The sequence below is a fragment of the Pipistrellus kuhlii genome, unplaced genomic scaffold, assembly GCF_014108245.1.
Source record: "Pipistrellus kuhlii isolate mPipKuh1 unplaced genomic scaffold, mPipKuh1.p scaffold_m20_p_9, whole genome shotgun sequence".
NCBI lineage: Eukaryota > Metazoa > Chordata > Mammalia > Chiroptera > Vespertilionidae > Pipistrellus > Pipistrellus kuhlii.
The window spans coordinates 64328163-64344331 of NW_023425595.1; the positions used below are offsets into that span (position 1 = coordinate 64328163).

The 16169-nt window shown below is 42.4% G+C and overlaps 1 pseudogene; it reads left to right on the plus strand.

Moving 5' to 3' along the window:
* Window positions 1-984: 984 nt before the first annotated feature.
* LOC118713799 lies at window positions 985-15808 on the plus strand (annotated as a pseudogene).
* Window positions 15809-16169: the final 361 nt, after the last annotated feature.

Below are 16169 nucleotides of genomic sequence, written 5' to 3' on the forward strand. Positions count from 1 at the left end.
TGTCCCTTGGCCCCTTACCTAGGCTGGCCACACCCCCACAAGGTGAGGGTCCCCACTGGGGGGCTTGGCCAGCCTGCAAACAGCCATCAGCCCCTCACCCAGGCTGACCAGGCACTCCAGCCAGGATCCCTACCCCAAAGGGGATGTGGCCAGTCTGAAAACAGTCCTCAGCTCCTCACCCAGGCTGGTCTGCAAACTGCCCCAGCCCATTGCCCAGGCTGGCACCATCCCCAGTGGGGACCCCGGCCCCAATGGGGGTGTGACTAGACTTCAAACTAGCACAGGCCCCTTGCCCAGGCCACTCTGCCCACCAAGGGAACCTCTACCCTGATCTGGGATGCCCTTCAGGGTAAACCAGCTGGCCCTGAAAGGGTAATATGCTAATAAAAGGGTAATATGCTAATCAGACTGGGAGACCTCCCAGGAGACCTGGACATTCTTCTGGACACAGCCATGGTGGCAGGGCCTAGGTAGAGGTGGTTAGGGGCAAAGAGGGGAGGGCAGTAGTGGGTGATCAGGCCAGGATGGGATTGCAGTTGTGGGTGATCAGGCCGGTGGTGGTGGTGGGGCATTGGGGGTGATCAGGCTGGCGGTTGTGGGGATAGTTGGGGTGAACAGGCCGGCAGGGGGAGCCATTTGGGGGTGAGCAGGCCTGAGGGGAGGGCAGGTGGGGGTGAGCAGGCCAGCATGCAGAGTGGTTAGGGCAATCAGGCAGGCAGGCAGGTGAATGGTTAGAAGCCAGCAGTCCTAGATTGCAAGAGGGATGTCCGACTACTGGTTGTGGGATCGAGCCTAAATCGTTAGTCAGATATCCCCCGAGCGGTCCCAGCTTGGAGAGGGTGCAGGCCGGTTTGAGGGACACCCTCTCAACCCCCCACTAGTATAGAACTTAATCTTGTTCTGGAAAGCACTGAGGAGGAACCAAAATATACAGAGCAATGTCATGTTTAATTTATTTAATGTGTGATTATTTCTCCTCTTTCTTATGGTGTACTCATTGTGTTTCCAAATGCAATAGCTCATAAATTACTGGTGATGCTGATATTTATCTTAGTTTTCTGGGCCATTTACTTGTCTTTAAAAGAAATAAAGGTAGGAACTTTTTCCTTTTTCAGAGTTTCAGAGACTTTGAATACTCATCTTTCTCAAGTCAAAATTTAAGTTAAAAGCATATCATCTTAGCAACAGATGTGGGTGAGAAGGTTCTCTGTTTAGCCCAAATCCCTCTGACAATATCTATTATTATTTTTTTAGTGGCAGGTGGATTTCCAGCCATCTCTATAAAATTGGGCACTGCTAATCATCCTGGCTAAAAGTTCTCTCCAGCCTTTGTCTCTGAGGCTCCAATCCAATTAAACCCGTTTCAGTTCTCTGCCTTCTTCACAGCACTTTTCTTATTCTTTGCATAGCTCAGCTAGTGCTTTTATTTTCCTTTTCTGTAGTTTTTCTTAACTGATCTTGCTTCACTTTCTCCTTCTCCCAACCAGGTAGAAAAAAACTGATCTTTCAACACTTCTGCCTTCAAAATTCTCTTGTCCCGATCAAATACTTTCATCATGGTTTTCACACATGACAGAACCAGAGCAACTCCTTAGCCACGCAAGGTTCTTCTGCATTTAAACCCAACTTCTTTCCAAAATGTCTCTCACTTTGATCTAATAGAAACTCCCAGCTCCAAACAAGAAGGGCCACAAGTCCAGGACATTCAGACATTGGTGTGAACTGGTGAATAATAGAGCTCTCAGACCTCAGCTCAGAATGTTTCTCGTTGCAATTCCTCCCTACATATCCATGTTTTCTACCTCTCTTCCTTCAATCCTCTTCTCTTTCACACTTGTATCCTTCAATTTACATGCTCAGATCGTATTCACTACTGCAGGAGGCTAAAGCAAACAGCAATTAGCATAAATATGCGAAAAGAGACATTGGAAGGCCAATGGACTTTGGTATTCAGCAGGGCTGAATATGAGCAACTGTCCTGCTGTGATTGCAATGGCTCTAGGTGATTTCCTGAACTGATAATCTTTACATCGTATACCAAACTTTACCTTTGATCTGCCTGTATGCATTGCTAAAGGGTGCATGTGTATCAGAGTGAATAAAAAGCAGGCAGGACCCAGCCTCAGTGAGCCTCTTCACTAAAGAGGTTTCCACCCCCCCCGCCCCCGCATGCCTTCTAAATTTATATTTCTTGTATAGCAGTTTCTTTTGTGCGTTGGCCCCCTCCTTCAGATCCTGAACCTCGCTGTGCAGATCATGGCACACTACCGAATTAGTGCTTCTTAAAGTGAGGTTTGGAACCGAACGTCTGTGTTTGTGCATGTATGCATAAAATGCAGATTTGAGGTCCTATTCCAGAGCTACTGAAATATCTTAGGCCTGAGCTTAAGTATTAACAAGCTCCCTGGTTGATTCTTTTTTATTTATTTATTTATTTATTTTATATCTTTATTGATTTCAGAGAGGAAGGGAGAGGGAAAGAGATAGAAACATCAATGATGAGAGAGAATCATTGACTGCCTCCTATATGTCCCCTATTGGGGATCAAACCCACAACCTAGGCATGTGTCCTTGACCAGAATCAAACTTGGGACCCTTCAATTCGCAGGCTGACACTCCATCCCCTGAGCTAAACCAGCTAGGCCCCTCCCCACCCCCGGTTGACTTTTATACTAAAGTTTGAGAATCTCTGCCTATGTACTCACAGAACTGAGATCCATTCTGATTCCCACTCCTGAAATACAGGGTGAGGCAAAAGTAGATTTACCATTGCAAGTACACAAGAATTTATTCCTGTATTATTATTTATTAATCATTGCATTATTTTTATACCAACACCTGTAAACCTGCTTTTGCCACACCCTGCATGTGCTGCTCATAGGGAATCTCCACCTCAGACTTCCACTCGTGTCCCCAGCAAAGAGAAATGCAGTGATTTTTTATCTCCCACCACCCTCCTTGGCAAAAACAGAAAACCAGCATCAGCTGGAAACAAATTGCCTGCTCTTTCTCCTTCCTCTCCGGTGTTGTCACAGTTCATTAGTCAACCAAGCTAAAACTCTCTTCACAACCAGGATCATAAATTCTACCTTCTAGATATCGCTCAAATCTATCCTGTTTTCTCCACCCTCATTGTTTTGCTTTAGTCCTAGTCCTTTGTCATTTCTTGTCTATGGTGTTGAAATAGTTTTCTAATTAGTTTCCCTGCCTCCAGTCTCAGCCTACTTTAATCACTTGTTACACAATCATTTGTTTAACACGAGAAACAGCTTCATCTCCAGCTCTTAGTTATCTCATTCCTCCTGACATTTCCCCCCCAATAATACCCTTTACTTTCTAAATTAAAATACTGTATAATTTATCTATTTGTTATATTAATTGATGACTGTCTATCTTGACCTATTACAAGGTGACCTACATGAAAGCAAGGATTTTTATCTGTGTTTACTTTTTTAGTCTAACAAATGATAGAAATGACAAATTATAGAACTAGAGAACAAAAAGTGGTTGTCAGGAGTTAAAGGATTAGGGAGGATGGGGTAGGAGGAAATAGGTATGGCTAAAAAAAGGCAACCTAAAGGAGCTTTATGGTTGATAATGGAAATGTTCTATATCTTGACTATATCAGTATAGTGTCCACTTGCTGGTTGTGATATTTTACTGGAATTTTGCAAGCTGCCACCATTAGGGAAACTGGGTAAAAAGTACATGAAAAAACTTTTAGGATGGCTATTATCAACAAGACAAGTGTTGCAGAAGTTGTGGAGAAAAGAATAGAAAAAATAGAGTTGAATATTTGGAAAATAAAGTGTGGAAAACAGTCTAAGATAAGAAGTAATACAAGTTGTGTGACAAAGTAATTTTTTAGTGCTTTAAATATTAAATACCTCTAAAACTGTCAAGCAGTAAACTGGCAAATATATTTTGTGTAAAATTGAAAGGCTAAATGTTACAAGGTTTATTATATAAAGAACTAATAGCAACTGAGAAGTAAAAGTATTGAAATAAAAATTAAAGAATTGGTCAAAGGAAATAGACCATCCAGAGGAGAAGAGGGAAGTATTTGAAGGAAACTAAGGTTGAAGCACACCTGGTATTAAAATAAATATAATTTAAAATAATAGTAAGTCTCCATTTTCACCAATAAAATTTGCACATAGTTTTTAAAAATTGAATTTATTGGGGTGACATTGGTTAATTAAATTGTATAGGCTTCAGGTGCACAATTCCACAATACATCATCTGTATTTTGTGTTTATCATTCCAAGTCAAGTCTCCTTCCATTACCATTTATCCTTCCTTTGCCCTCTTCTACTTTCCTCAATCCCTCATTCCCTCTTGAAATCACCATTTTGTTGTATGTGCCCATTATTCTTGCTCTTTTATCTTTGCTTAATCCCTTCACTCTTCTTACCCAGCCCTCAACCTTCTCCCCTCAGGCAGTTGTCAATCTGTCCTCTGAATCCATGAGTCTATCTCCACTTTGTTTATTTTGTTCATTAGACTCCACATATGAGTGAACTCATGTGCTAATTGTCTTTCTCTGACTGGCTTATTCATTAGCTCTCCAGGCCCGTCCATGCTGTCACAAGAGGTAAGATTTCCTTCTTTTCTATGGCTGAGTAGTATTTAATTGTATCAATACTACCCAAAGCAATCTATAGGTTTAACACAATTCCTATCAAGATACCAATGGCTAGAAGGTGGCAATTGGGAAAAAAGGGACACATGTAATACTTTCAACAATAAAGATTTTTAATAAGGCACCAATGGCATATTTTACAGAACAAGAACAAATATTCCAAAAACTTATATGAAACCATGCAAGATTATTAATGGCCTCAATAATCTAGAGAAAGAAAATAAAGTTGGAGGAATCATGCTACCTGATATTAAACTATATTATAAGTCCATAGCAATCAAAACAGCATGGTACTAGCATAAAGACAGACACATGGATCAGTGGAATAGAATAGAGAGTCCAGAAATAAACCCATGCCTTTGTAGTCAGTAAATATTTAACAATGGAGATAAAAACATAAATGGGGTAAAAACAGTCTAGTTAATAAATGGTGTTGGAAAAGTTGGACAGATATATGCAGAAAGTAAAATCAGACTACCTTCTCACACCATATGCCAGTAGTTTTAATGACAATGTTTTATACTTTAAGCAAAACTATTTAAACTGTTGAATTTTGTAAGGGAGATTTAGTCAATTGAGATATCTAAATACAACCCTTTTCTCTTGGTGAGCATTCAGCTATCCAAAGTCATCAATCAGCAGGTGATTTTATATTATACTAGAGGTTTGGTGCATGTTTTTGTACATCAGTGGGGTCCCTCTGCCTGGCCTGTGGGGATCAGTGGACCTCCGAGCTGCTGCAGCCTGGCCTTACCTGGCAGCTTGTCAGGCTCCAGCCCGCTGTCGGTGTCAGTTCTGCACAGCACAAAGTAGTGCATGAAGCAACAGGCGGCCGGGGAGGAGCTCGAGTCTAGGCTGAGTACTGTGCCACTCCTGCTCATCCAGGCCCCACTGTGCCTGCCCCCACCGCTGGTCAGGCACACAGGGAGAGTGTCTGAGGGAGAGGCTTGTGCTGCCACAGCTGCACTCCCCAAATTTAAAATTGAATTTATTGGGGTGACATTGATTAATTAAATTGACCTGCATTGAGGGTCTGCCCCCTGGTGGTCAGTGGGCGTCATAGCTACTGGCTGGTCAACTAGTCATCTGGTCACTTAGGCTTTTATATATATAGACTAGAGCACATGTGTCAAACACAAGGCCCGCGGGCCAAATCCGTCCCACCAGGCCTTGCAATGTGGCCCGAACTGCGCTGTCATCACTGCACTCCGCTGCGTTTCCATCACAATGACAGTTTATGACTGTTCAGTAAACCATTCGGCCCGCGATTTAGGCTGGATTTTAGATTTTGGCCCCTTCTCTGATTGAGTTCGACAACCCTAGACTAGAGGCTCAGTCCATGAATTCGTGCATAGGTGGGGTCTGGCCAGCCTACCCCAATGGCCCTGGTTGTCTAGCTCCACCCCTGATTGGGTTGAAGGTACAAATAGGGTGTTGAGCCAACAGGGGGAGGGGCCACAGAAAACTGGGGGGGAGGGGGTGTTCTGATCAGGGTTTGATCGGGCTGGCTGGCTACCACAGTGTGTGTCATAGTGACCTGTTGTTCCAGCCATTCTTGTCATTCATGTTGTTCTGGTCATTCTGTTTTCCGGTCGCTTAGCTTTTAGATATATATAGACTAGAGGCCCAGGGCATGAAAATTCGTGCACTAGGGAGAGTCCCTCAGGCTGGCCTGTGCCCTCTCACAGTCTTGGAGCCCTTGGGGGATGTTCAGCTAATGGTGTAGGCCTGCTCCCCACAGAGCAGTCAGACACCCTTAGTGCTGCTGCGAAGGCGGGAGAGGCTCCTGCCACAGCTGCGGTGCTCACCGACCATCAGCCGGACTTGTGGCTGAGCTGTGTTCTTCCTGTAGGAGTGCACTGACCACCAGGGGGCAGCTCCGGCTCTACCCTCCACTGCCCCATTGCTGCTGCCAGTGGCCTCCCTCTGCAGGAGGTGACCAGTGGGCCAATTGCAGCCATTGCCAGTGGCCTTCCTCTGTGGGAGGCGACTGACAGGCCGATTGGGAGATGGCACTGGCTGGCGAGCATCTGCCCCCACCTCCCGATTGCCCCTCCACTGCTGCCAGTTGTCACCAAATCCTGATTACTATCCCCTCCCTCTGCCCTCTGGCACCCACCTTGGCTGACCTGGTGCTGCCTGCTCACCAGCCCTGCCTGCCACTGTTTGGTTTATTTGCATATTAGGCTTTTATTATATAGGATGATTTCACTTATATGTGGAATCTAAAGAACAAAACAGACAGGAAAACAAAATTGGAACAGACAAATACAGAGTACAGACCGATGGTGGCCAGAGAGGAGGGGTGTTTGGGACTACATGAAAAAGATTAAAGGATTAAGAAGTGGTTATAAACTAGTCATGGGGATTTGAAGTACAACAAAGGAAATGTAGCCAATAATATTGCAATAACTGTGCATTATGCCAGTAGGTACTTAAAATCATAAAGTATATGATTATCTCACCACTGTGCTGTACACTGAAACTAATACATAATAATATTGGATGTAAACTAATTGAAAAATAAAATTAAGAAAAAAGGTGGATTTTTCATGAATCTTTCATTCGTGCAACTATTTATTAGAATATGATATATGTGATGTTGCATGATTGTTTTGGGATAACTACCTATATTGTTCTAAAAAAAGGTCTTTGACAACAGTTATGATGAACAAAGATAGGGGCTCTGGTGCAGGTTCAGATCAGCTGCTGCCTGTGGTTCAGCCCAGCCCCAGGCCACCTGGAAGGAGCTCTAAGTGATCTGCAGTTGGTCGCTGCATGTGCTGAATTTGGTGGTGCCTGGGAGAGGCTGTGTTGTGAACACGGCTGACTGCCACAGGAGCCGCAGGGCATCTGCTACATAAGGCCACTCTGCCAAGACTGGAAGACATAGCAGACCTACCTACTGCATAGAAACAAACTCAGGGAGGCAGCCAAAATGAGGAGACAAACATGTCCCAAATGAAAAATTGACAAAATTTCAGAAAATGAACTAACAAAATGGAGGCAAGCCATGTATTGGATGCAGAGTTCAAAACACTGGTTATAAGGATGCTCAAAAAACTTACGAAAAGAATAGGTAAACTCACCAAGAGCTTCAACAAAGATCTAGGAAACATTTAAAAAAGTTAGAAATTAAGCCCGGCCAGTGTGGCTCAGTGGTTGAGCATTGACCTATGAACCAGGAGATCACAGTTGGATCCCAGGTTGTGGGCTCAATCCCCAGGCAGGGGAAGGGGTAGGAGATATAGGAAGCAGCCAGCAGCTGATCAACAATTCTCTCTCATCATTCATGTTTCCATCTCTCTTTTCCTCTCTGAAACAAATAAAAATATTTTATAAAAAATTAGAAATTAAGAATACAATAGTTGAAATGAGCGAAACAGAAAATTGAAATGGGAAAAAGAGCTGGGGTAGTAATTAATACTGATATCAACCTCCTGTGTCCCTGCTGTTCTCAGGAAATCCCAGGCTGGGTCTGGCAGACCTGCCCATGTTTTATGTCCCATAATGCTTCTCAAGTGGCCTGTATTCAGGACAGTAGTCTGCCTGGCCCTGTGTACTTCCCAATAGACACTTTCCTTCACGGATCCCCGGCTCTGTTCAAACTGTCCAGCTCTTTCTCTACTGCATGGAAGCAGAGATTTGAGTCTCCTCGCAGATGATTTAGTACATGAATTAGGAATTGGACTTCAGGAGTGATTCCATATCCAAGAACTCCCAGGGGTCCTTCTATTCTGTCACTGAGCCTGAGGGCCCCTTCATTGGCCCAAGCCAGGCTCTATGTCATCTTTTCATCCCACAAGTCCAGAGACTAAGCCTTTTGGTTTATAATGCTGTGAGTAGTCTTTCCCAGCAGGGTGCTCTCTGCCGTTCCTGACTACAGATTCAGACGCTACCTCCTCAGATACTCACTTTTTCAAAGTCAAAAAAGTTTTTTTTCTTCTTAATTTAAGAGTTTTGTTGATAACAATGATGGGAAAATATAAACAAAAGCTACCACATGAGAAGACATCATACAGGAAACATAGTTGTGATGATTTTTCCATTTCTGTTATGGTCTAATGTTATGGGCACCCTTCTGAAATGTAATACACACCTGCATACACATATGTGGACTCAATACTAAGATAAGATGCATTGAAATAAATGCCTTTTTACCATAAGACATATTTTTCATCTTAATTTTAATGTCTCTTCAAAGTTTGGCTTCGGTAAATAAATTTAGAAGGCCAGGTATTGGTATCTTTTGTCAGCTTCAATCTTACCTGGAATAGATTTGGGGGAATAAATATTTGACCAAGTACAAGTTTCTCACTGAGAGAAACTTTAATCCCGTGCCAAAATAGGTCCATTGGGATCCACAGTAAAGCACTCCGTGGTGGTCATTATCATGCCCATTTTCCACACGGGGACATGTGAGCACAGAAGCACAGGCATATTAAATAGCTTGGCCAAAGTCACATATCTAGTAAGTGCAAAGTTAGAACTGGGATCTCAGTCTACCTTACACAAAGGTCAATGGGCTATAGAGCTGTTTCCCATGACTCTAGCACGCCATGCAGCCCTCGCTGCCAGCTTCCCTGGTCTCTCACTTCTCCAGCCTCTGTCCCCTAGCTGAGGGGAATATTATTCTCACTTGACCTAAACAAATCCTTTCTTGGGATTCAGGCAAACCTTTTCAATTTTGAAAAAAAATGATTTGTTTACTTACTTATTTATTTAAGATAATTCTTTATTGTTGAAAGTGTTACATATGTCCTCCTTTCCCCCCATTGACTCCCTGGAAAAAATGATTAACAAATAAAAATTGTATATATTTAAGGTAACAATGTGATGCTTTGATATACTTATCTGTTGTGAAATGATTACTACAAACAAGCTGATTAGTATATCCATCACCTCAAAGAGCATATGTGTGTGTGTGTGTGTGTGTGTGTGTGTGTGTGTGTGTGGTGAGAACACTTAAGATACACTGTCTCAGCGAACTATAAGGAAAGACTTCATTAATATTAAGTACTAGAGGCCTGGTGCACGAGATTCATGCACAGGGGGGCGGGTGTCGCTCAGCCTAGCCTGGTCACTCGTAGTCCAGGACCCCTCGGGGGCCAGGGATCATTCCTAAGTTGGCAGTCAGACATCCCTCTCCCAGTCTGGGGCCCCTCGCTCCTTACCACCTGCCTGCCTGTGGTGGGAGAGGCCTCCTCCACTGTTGCAGTGGTCACCAGCTGTGAGCCTGGCTTTTGGCTGAGCAGCACTCCCCCTTTGAGAGTTACTGACCACCAGGGGGCAGTTCCTGCATTGAGTGTCTGCCCCCTAGTGATCAGTGCACGTCATAGTGACCCATCTTTCTGTTGTTCCATTGATTTTCATATTACACTTTTATTATACAGTACTAGAGGCCTGGTGCTTGAAAATTCATGCACTGGAGGGGAGTCCCTCAGCCCAGCCTGCCCATCTCGCAGTCAGGGAGCCTTTAGGGGCGGGAGGCAACCCAATGATCAGGGGAAGGCAACATCTCATCACACCTCTGCTGATGCCACTGCCAGCAGCACAAGCCACAGCTAGCCCTGATTACCTGAGCCTCAGACAGTCCTGGGCAGCTGGGCAGCCACCATCTGAGGCTTGCCTACACCTCAGGCTAGCCATGGGTGGCTGGGAGTGAGGAGACTGGGGGACTCCGGAGGCAGGTGCATGGAGTTTCTAGATCTGCCTGGGGGTGGGCCCAGCTGTGCCATGCACCTGCCACCCCAGCAGGGCTGAGGGGATTAGGTGCTACCATCTTGTGGCTCTGAGTGTGGCCATATTTGAGGGCATGCCAGTCAATTAGCATATTCCCTCCTTATTGGTTGTGGGCATCACCATCTTTGTGAGGGCCTGATGGTCAATTAGCATATTCCCTCTTTATTAGATAGGTTTATATCAATTTGCATATCATGCCCTTTTTTAAATTAAATTATTATCTGTGTACATATTTTAACATTGCCTCCCCCCCCACAAATATACTGTCCCTCCCCAGAGTTTTGTGTTCATTGGTTGTACTTATATTATGCCTTTTTTTTTTTTTTTTAATATATAGGATAGTTACCATGCTGTATATTAGATCCCAGAACTTAGTCTTCTTATAAGTTTATACCTTTTGATCATCATCTCTCTATTTCTCCCAACTCCCAACCCTGAAAACCACCATTGTACTCTGTCTGAGTTTGACTTTTTAAAATTCAACAGCAACAAAAAAAATGAGATCATTTTCTGTAGCTGGCCTCTATCACTTAGTATAATATATTCCAGCTTCACTCATGTTGTCACAAATGGCAGAATTTCATTCATTTTTAAGGCTGAATAATTTATATACTAGTATAGGCCACACTTTCTTTATCCATTTACCCACTGACAGACACATAGGTTATTTTCACACATGACTAGTGTGACTAATTCTGCTGCAAATTTGGGGGTGCAGATTTTTCTTCAAGCCCCCAAGACTATTGCTATGGGGATGAAGCCAAGCAATCTGAGTGGCAATAAGCACTCCACATAACTCTGCACAAGGTGGAGAAGTGCTGGGAAGATGCCAATGAAAGCCCAAATTACTACAGGTGGTCAAGTGTGCAGAGCATGGCTTGTTAAAAAAAAAAAAAAATTGAAGGAAATGCAAAGAAATATATTTTTGATTAATTTGACATGGAACATGAGTGACTCTTTCTGGACTTCCAGACTCCTGGCATTAGCAGGAGAACAGTTTTCCAGAATCCTAACCCATTCACTCCCCCAAAATATTTTAAATTAATCAAAACAAAGAAAAAAAATCTGCAGAGAAAGTTAGGGGTGATTCAATCTACTTAAACCAGTGGTTAATTTTTACTTTAATATCTGGGAAGGTATCAAGCTAACTTACCATTTCATTTTTTTGAAGGTCCTATTTTTCCGTTTTTTTGAAGGCCCAACATGGGAGTAGAATTGCTGACTTTACCTGCAGCAAGGTCTTACAATACAACTAAGTCTATTGTGCTATTGCTTGTCGTGTTCACAACTTATTCACTTGAAAAACATTCTTATTTTAAGAGGTATTTGACAGTTTCCTTTAAAAATATTTTTTTCTGTATTTACAAGGTGTTTTTTCTTTTTTTGTCAATCAGTTATTTAAAAAAAAGTTTTTTTGTTAATCCTTATCAAAGAATATTTTTCCATTGATTTTTAGAGAGAGTGGAAGAGACAGGGCAAGACAGAGAGAAACATTGATGTTTGAAACACACTGATTGGTTGCCTCTGCATGAGCCCCAACCAGGGCCCAGGCTGGGGAGGAGCCTGCAACCAAGGTACGTGCCCTTGACTGGAATCAAACCCGGGACCCTTTGGTCTGTGGGTCGATGCTCTATCCACTGAGCTAAACCAACTGGGGTGACATTTGCCATTTTGATCTCTCATTTCCTGTGACAAATAGCGTCAATTGTTTTGGGTTTTATAGAAGAGATTTTATTTTTGTAGGAGTTGCATTTTTGTCTGGAGTCAGATATAAAAAAACTTGGCAACCCTTAATTTCAGCTACCTATTCTCAAAATATGTCGGTTATTGTTTTTATTTTTTAAAATCCTCACCTGAGGAGATTTTCCCATTGATTTTTAGAGAGAGTGGAAGGGAGAGGGAGAGAAAGAGAGAAATACCGATGTGAGAGAAACACATCGATTGGTTGCCTCCTGCATGTCCCAACCAGGGCCAAGAGCCTGAGACCAAGGAACGTGCCCTTGACAGGAATCAAAACTGGGACTCTTCAGTCACAGACTGGCATTCTATCCACTGAGCCAAACCGGCTAGGCCTATACAGGTTATTTTTATTTAAACTTGAGATTTATCTTTGAAAAGCCAATAATTGGGTACTGGTGCTCTGTGAAAATGTGTCAGGTGGAACTTGAAGTTAGGAAATACCTTTGGTGGTTTCTAACCTATTTTTCAGCCAAACCATCTCAGTCAAAGGCCCATAAATTAACAATTTTTGTGATTCTCCTCTCCCCCCCACCTAATTTTATCACATGGTATTCAGTGGTCAACATAAAACCATGTCATTCATCAAAGTGATGTTTCTGTTACTCTGAAATTAAAATGAATTTCAGAAAAGTAAAGGATTTCTGTCATCACAGTCAACAGAGCCTACATTCACTCTGTTCATGAATTCAGCAAATGTTTGTTGAGGACCTACTCTAGGCGAAGAATTTTGCAAAACCCTGTGGAGAACACAGGTATAAATAAAGGACCCATTCTAAAGTTCATGCTCTGCGGAAGTCAGTTCCCTTTTCTGCCATGGCAACCATCTTCCATGCCCAGCTTTTACACCAGAGAAGGTTCTTAGATGCTTGAGACAACTTGAGTCCTCTTAATCTCTCCGGTTTCTCTGTTGCCTGGACAGTCATTTCTAGTAAAGTCGGTGGTTTCTTAGACGATAGTGCCAGACTGTTACTTTTCAGAGCCATTTATAAACCTGGTATTGGTAAGTTTAAGTTCCTAAGCTTACACCCCAAACCCCAGCACTCTAGGTAGGTGACAGAGAAGGTGTGGCTTTAAAGTGGCACAAACATAAAGATGTGCAGAGTGCTCCCTAGTGGAAGCCTGATATGAGTCAGTGAATACAGCTTAGGCTACTTTTTATTTTATTTTTAAAATACATTTTATTGATTTTTTTTTACAGAGAGGAAGGGAGAGGGATAGAGAGTTAGAAACATCGTTGAGAGAGAAACATAGACCAGCTGCCTCCTGCACACTACTCACTGGGGATGTGCCCGCAACCAAGATACATGCCCTTGACTAGAATCAAACCTGGGACCTTTCAGTCCACAGGCCAACGCTCTATCCACTGAGCCAAACTGGTTTCAGCTAGGCTACTTTTTAAAAGAATCCTCACTGAGGATACATTTATTGATTTCAGAGACAGAGAATGAGAGAGAGAGAGAGAGGGAGAGATAGATAGATAGGTAGAGAGAGAGAGGGGGGGGGGGAGAGATATCAGTGGCCTTTCCTATGAGCCTTGACTGGGGATAAAACCCTTAGCCTGGGTATGAGTCCTGACTGGGAATGGAACCCCCACCCATTTTGGTGTATAGAACTAGACTACTTTTATAGCAGCATATTCAGAATAAGGAGTTAATGGGTCCTATCTTTCTCTGCCCTTATCAGAGCACACAGGCTATTACGTTCAGTTCTGAGCACAACATTCAAGGAGTTTTAGAATTAGCCAGAGAACATGATTCTGGCACACGCAAAATAAGATATATGTGACACTCATTTCATAAATGTTCAAGAGTTTTCCTGGATAAGTAGCTTGGAGAGGGGAGATTCACAATTCAGCAAGGCCAATGTCATCAGTACAGTGTTCAGCCGGGACACCGGGTTCTGCTGTTTCATGGCCAAACATTTCCTCCTGATTTGGCCAGCTGTCTCCCGGTCCAGTGGCCTGGTCTGAAGCCACAGAAACATTGTGAATGTGCAGAAGAAAATCTACCCTGCACCAGGGAAAACTATTCAGCGGGGACATTGTATCCCCCCCTTTACGATGAACTTGTTTAACAAATAATTGTGGAAGAGCAGAGAGCAGAGATAGAGAAGGGTAGAGGGGAAAGAGAAAGGGGTCAGGGAAGAAAACGAGAAAGGTGTTTCCTAAATTATCTGTGGTAATAAAAATGACTACTGAGGGAATTTTTATTGCCAGAGAGTTAGAACTTAGAAATGCCAGCTTGGAATGAAGATACCTCTCCCAGGGTGGAAAAGATGGGCCACAGCGTTTTGCAACAGATGGAGTAAAATGAAACTTATTTTTACCTCACCGGAGACTCAACACTGTGTCAACGATTAACTATTTACAGAAAGTTCTGAAAGTATGTATGTTGTTTAATTTTGAAATTATAGTTGCATTTTGGAGATTATTTTTTTTTTTTTACCTAATTAGAATTCTTTGCTTTGCTTTTCTGATTAGTGTTTTTAATAAAATGTTAAATTTTATATTTTATTCACAAATATTAACATTTTTCTTCTTCATCTTCTATTCAAAATTCTGTTAACATTTTAATGTATTTGGTAAAGTTCATTACCTCCCATAGGCAGCAAATCTATTCTAGCTAGAAATGATCTTGGATAGAATTTTAGACATGTTGTATGCATTTTAAAATTTCATCATTATTTTCCTTTTATTGAGAGATTTACCAACTTCTTTTAAAAAATATATTATATTGATTTTTTATAGAAAGGAATTGAGAGGGATAGAGGGTTAGAAACATTGATGAGAGAGAGACATCAATCAGCTGCCTCCTGCACACCCCCCACTGAGGATGTGCCTGCAACCAAGGTACGTGTCCTTGACCAGAATCGAACTTGGGACCTTTCAGTTTGTAGGCCTACGCTCTATCCACTGAGCCAAACCGGTTTTGGCTCAACTTCTTTTCCACTAGCATTCAGATATTTTGACCACCATGGAGCTGGGGTCTTTAAGCCACATGCTTCTAGATGCTAAAAGACATTCCGATTCAGTGGGAAAGCATGGTCATCCATTTATTGCCACAAATCTGTTCTCTGTGAAAGATGAAAACTGTATCACATGAGAAATTGACCAGGGAGCAGGAGACAGAGACACAGCACCTCAGACCCTTTCCCATCAACATTTTCATCAGCAGGGTCATCAATGTGCAAAAGGCCATTGAATGTCTGCTCTTGCAAAGCCTGGAGACCAAGGTTATCCTTAAGCAGTAAATACCAGGGAGCTGTGCCTGCATGCAGAGATGTTTGGTGACGCTCATGGCTGTAGTCAGAATCCTATTATGAGGGACATTTATGTGAATCTCAATATGGGTATTATTGATGCCTAGGACATGGCTATTGCATATGGCACTAACCATGCCCATTCACTTGGTTATGTGATTAAAAATCAGATGGATATGTTGTTTTGTTGTTGTTGTGTCATATATATATAGATTTCAGAGAAAGGAAAGGAGAGAGAGAGCTAGAAACATCAATGACAAGAGAGAATCATTGATCAGCTGCTTCTAGCACTGGGAATTGAGCACAACCTGGGTGTGTGATCTGACTGGGAATCGAACTGTGATCTTCTGGTTCATAGCTCAATGCTCAACCACTGAGCCATGCTGGCCAGGTCAGATGAACATGTTTTTAAATTATATTTGTTAGAGAAAAAATACAAAAAAGCACTACTAATCATTCTTTGCAGATGACATCACTTATCCTACAAGGGTAGTTTAAAACAATCTAAGGGAGGAAAAAATAAAATTAAGTTTTTTTTTTCCATTCTAGTAAAATATGCATAACATAAAATTTGCCATTTAAATAATTTTAAAATGAGTAATTTAGTGCCATTATGTACATCCACAATATTATGTAACCATCACCACATTCTTGCCTCAGAACTTTTCAACATTCCATATAAAATCTCTGTACTATTAAATAGTAACTCCCCACTCTTCATTTCTCTCAGCGCCTGGCCACCACCATTCTACTTGCTGTCTCCGTGAATTAGATAATTGTCTGTAGC